Below are 5,000 nucleotides of genomic sequence, written 5' to 3'. Positions count from 1 at the left end.
GCGGCTTATCGCCTCGACGAAGGCTCGGGAGGCGTGACTTTGCTGTAAAACCGGCATTTTGACGTATCCAAAATGTTCGAGAATTCTTATTTATAGATAATGTATATCGTCATCAACTGGTCAACTGAACTAAGCCCAGGAAATAAAACTTTTCAGGAGGAATACTTTGTTTTAGTAAGGTTTTATGGCGCTCGTAGCTGCATAAGGTCATATTAACTCCAAGGGGTGGATGTCAACGGAGAATTAGGCTTACTCTGCTCACCTCTCTTGCCTCAAAAGCACCGAATTCTGGGCGTTAAGATTTATGGAAATAATATTGTCGTATGAACTTTGGTTGGAAAAATAAGGAATGGATTTAACGCTGCTTTCAGCATTGTTAGGTTATTTGAGGGATGGGATCTCCGAATTCAATGTCTGTTTTCGATAAGACAAAGGTGAACTAAGTCTTGTTTCAGAGCCTTGATGAAAACGCTTCAAAACAATACGAGTTCAAAAACGCCCAGTTTGGGATTCCAAAGAAGTCTGTCTTCTCCGTAGTGCAGCATTAAACGCATACCAACTTAGTCGTAGAGCGCCTTTTGTGAAAGCTGACGATTTTCACCAAAAAAGTCAAAATGAGTTTCCGACTTTCTCATCTCTGTTAAGTCGTTTCCTGTATTATGGAGAGAATTAGATGCCGTCCCTAAAAAAGCACCAGTTTTACCGTAATTAGTGCTGTTGTGTCTGGCAGATAGTGTCTAGGGTTATCCAGTTTGTTGTGTATCAATTGTCGTATTTTGCATAGCAACAAGATAAGGCGTCGTTTGTTTTGGACTCTTTTTTTGTGAAAACACGAATAGGCACGTAATGGATGTTTTCGAAAGACGGTATTTGTTTGGTTTCATCGACACTATTTCGATTATTTAGGAAACGGGTTTCGACCCTGCCTGTCAGCGGAACCCAGGCGAAAAAGTGATACAGTGTCCCAGCTGACAAAGAGAGGTTCTCTTTAAATGTGCCACAATGCAGTGGAATCAGGCGCCCATCAATATTTGGGCATGTGAAGTATAAAGCTTGTTCATTTTTCTTCCTTTCAATAACCTCCACCCCCCCCCCCATTTGTCTTGAATAGAAGTCGAGGTATTTGCGATTGAAGCAAGTTTTGGGTCGGCCTGCTTCAAAGGTAAATCATCGTGAAAAATCATGACCACCAAAGTTTGGTGAATTCCATAGCTTCATAATCTTTTGAAGCTGAGAATCTACAATTTTTGTAACTTTAATCAAAGTTTTTCAGTAAAATTCACACAGAAATGTGTTTTTAAATTAACATAAACGGTGTTAAGCCAAGAAACAAAAATTCGCTAAAGATTGCTAAACCGGCAGAAAAAATGCCATTTTCTTTAGTTCCATTGGAATTAAACTGTAGTTTTCTAGCTGCTTCAGCTCAGAAGCCCGTTTACTTTTCTTCAGTCTGTTTGACTCCCACCTTCGACTACAACAAAGGCACCTCCCAATGTGCAAGAAGGACCTAAGTTCAATTCTCATCTTAGGATATTATGTAGGTAGTCCTTCGTTGCCCAAGATGACGATGAATTCCTGCAGCTCATATGTGGACGCGCGTGTGACTGTGCAATCCGATCTTGGATGTACAATGTTTGTTATGGTGGGGATACTGGAATGCCGTGGTTGGGGTAGTTCGATTATGTCTCCTCTCTCTTCTGATAATCAGCTTCTCCCTGTAGTTGGTACATGTATCACTGTTTCTGCTCGCACGATGGACGGCGTTCCAATCGATGGCAGTTCTTTCGAATTTTTAGGATATTATTATACAAGACGTATTGTTTCGTTTTTCTCTAGAGATATAACTCACACAGCTGGCATTATCCCAGACAGCCAGACCCAAGAATCCCGCCTAAATTACCAAAACTGCGTCAACTGGGGCGTAATACTTTCGTAAAAACGCCCATCGTCTTCTCTTTCCAAGCGCCAGTGGGTCTTTTTGGTTACAATGACAACTTACGTATTACAAAATTTGTGAACAATCTGGTTCCATCTGAAATGAAATGCATGTCTCTGTAGCTCCCGCCTAAACCCATTCTTTTTCGAGGTAACCCTTTTGGAGTTGAACAGTATATTACGTGCATTTAAAGTTAACATTATTATTATTATTATTATTATTATTATTATTATTATTATTATTATTATCAGTAGTAGTAGTAGTAGTAGTAGTAGTAGTAGTAGTAGTAGTAGTAGTAGTAGTAGTAGTAGTATTTTTATTATGTTGTTGTTGTTATTATTATTATCATTACTATTATTGTTATTGTTGTTTTGGTTATTGTTATTATTGTTATTGTTATTGTATTATTATTATTATTATTATTATTATTTTTATTATTTTTATTATTTTAAAAAAAATTATTATTATTATTATTATTATTATTATTATTATTATTATTATTATTATTATTATTATTATTATCTTTATGTATTTCATGTAGGACGAAGTTGTCCGGGAGAAGAGCGCTGTGACCGCGATGTCACAAGATGGCGCTGCGGAGAATCTGCCATGGTCTGTTTCTCCGTTATCTCGGGGACGGGATATCGTGTGGCATCGTGGTTAAATCAGGCGTTCGCCAAGACAATGACATCGAAAAATAAAATCGAATTTGTTTTCGCCCTTTTTGGGGCATTTTTTGTTTTTAGGTGGCGGCTGGAGGGCGCCACTGGTAGGTCCTACTTCTTTACTTAAGCTCTGTTGTTTCTGTCTGTCTGTTTCACCTTTCCCCCCCAGCACTAAATGACCTTTATTCTGTTGATGTGCTTCTGTTTATTCAAACAAACAAACGAGCATTTAAATTTTTAAATATTTTTTTTTGGGGGGGAGTGTTTGTTCTACCCTTTTTCATGTCCATTCAAGACCACTTTTTTGTGTGGATTTTACAGGAACAAAACGGAGATCAAAGGCAGAACAGAAAAACGTAAATTTGCAGTTTCAAAAGACTCTAGCTTTGGAAGTCACCGAATTCTGACGCCATTTTTCTCGCTAATGTTACCTCTAACACCAGGTATCCTCCATCTCCTTCAGTAGCAAATATCCCCGCTTCTTTTCAAGATGGGTATTTTTTCCCTCAAAAGCAAGACAAATGAACAGACTCTAAGAGATTCTGTGGGTAGTTGGCGAGTGCTCTAGTGTGGTTGCTCCTTCTTACCTATCAAACATCTATCGTCCTAATTTCTCCTCCTTCTTTTTGTGTTTGTTTCTCTCTTGTAACTCCTCTTATCTTCGGTGCTTATACGACCTTATACTTATTGTGTTGCAAGTGCCGTAAAACTCTTACTAAAACTAAAACTAGCTAACACTAAGATGCTCTACCGACAACTCTATAATATGCCCCAAAGTTGACGAGCGTCTGATTGCCCCGTGTTGGGACACGTTCTGTGACGCGTGCTCCACGGTGATCTGAGAGGCTCTCTATCCGAGCAGAGACGTACGCACCGTGAGCGATCAAGATAAGCTGGGGCGATCGCAGTCTTGTCTTGGTGGGAGCGTCTGTTCTGTCTGTATTAAAAATATTCAACGAGAAGAGAAGATGACCGAATTCTTTGTACAGAGTGGCTAGCCGCCCGATTAGGGGTCGCTAGCGTTTTGCTACACGAACGAATTCGGTCGATTAGCCGAACGCTACTGGCACTTTGGGATATCTGCGCATGTTCCGTGTTCTCCCTCTTTCTTTTTAGATATAGTGTGGGTTTAAGACATCTTTGAACATAAATGGACTGGCGTTTTTTGTGCACCTGTAGTAAGGCGCTTTGCAGTCACAAGCAGGAGACCCGTGTTCGATTCCCTATTGAGGAGAATTTTTTATTGAGTATAAGTCTTTCTACTGGGATATTACTCGGGTTGGTCCTGACATGCAGGGTCGAAGCCCGCCTCCTAAAAGATCTAAATTATGTTGATGGGGGTGTAAAAGACATGTAGTGTACATTACAAAAATACAATAGGCGTGGTACTTTAGAAACAAGGCCTTTGATTTAGTGTCTTATTCATACGAGACGAAGTTGTCTTGGAAGTGAACCTTAACCACACTAAACACTGTTCAAGAATATTTTAGCATTTCGTTCGCGCTCAGGAACAGTCCATTTCAAGGATACATATTATTAGCTAGCCAATGTGATACAGTATACACTGTTTGATTAGGTTCATTATAAATACAGCGAATAGGATTAGATTGAAGAGCTCTTTATTTGGTGATAACAGGACTCAGTTCGCGACTTCAGTGCTTTCTTGTCGTATCTCCTTTTTTTAAACAGTGAAAATGTGACTTCTTTTTAAGCTCACTCTTTGTTATGTACTGTTTTCACTGTTAAAAAATGGAGATACAACAAGAAAGCATTGAGGTCGGGAGTTATCAGAAGCGGCTTTTGGCTGTCGTGAGTCACGGGAGGGTCTTATGGAGATTAACACAGACTGCAATGTTGTGTAGACCTCGGCAAAGCCTGCCTGGCTATCAAGTGTCAGCCGAGGCCACTGTTATTGAGGAACAATCTAAGTGAAGACTCCGGTTGACGAAAGCAAAGAATATCCATCGAAGTTGTCGATATATCGAATTTTAATTTTTCGCGGAAAAACATTCTTTGACATTCCCTAATCTGTTCTGTCGGGTCACAATGACGAAACTGCTGAAAAAACACCCTAAATGACCTAAAATGGTGTTTGAAAAGTGATCATTGAACAAAAAATCCTTAAAACAATTCCTGCTTTTTCGGTTTTTCTCAAAATCTGCTTTCTGACGGAGGTGGGTGAGGATTCGGTTGCGGGAGTAGGGGAGGGGGGAGGGGGAGGAGGAGGTAAAGTGTAAAGGCGAACATCGAACAATCTGTCTTTCTATTCTTTGGCCCCTCCTTTGCTCTTCAAATTTTAATCTTTCTCTATTCCTGTTTGTTTGTCTTTCGTTGAGTCTCTCTCTTGTCTCTTCCATCTTTGTGTCTGCTTGTCGCTTTTCTTTTCTTCGTCCCTTCAC

General features: G+C 39.8%; 1 protein-coding gene across 1 annotated transcript in view; it reads left to right on the top strand.

The window, feature by feature from the left end:
* LOC101850820 (flagellum-associated coiled-coil domain-containing protein 1) overlaps nt 1-5,000 on the top strand; it is a 55,359-nt gene that overhangs the window by 12,489 nt on the left and 37,870 nt on the right. The window lies entirely within an intron of this gene.

The sequence above is a fragment of the Aplysia californica genome, unplaced genomic scaffold, assembly GCF_000002075.1.
Source record: "Aplysia californica isolate F4 #8 unplaced genomic scaffold, AplCal3.0 scaffold00339, whole genome shotgun sequence".
NCBI lineage: Eukaryota > Metazoa > Mollusca > Gastropoda > Aplysiida > Aplysiidae > Aplysia > Aplysia californica.
The sequence above is the reverse complement of the archived record's forward strand: the minus strand, read 5'-3'. Positions and strand labels throughout refer to the sequence as shown.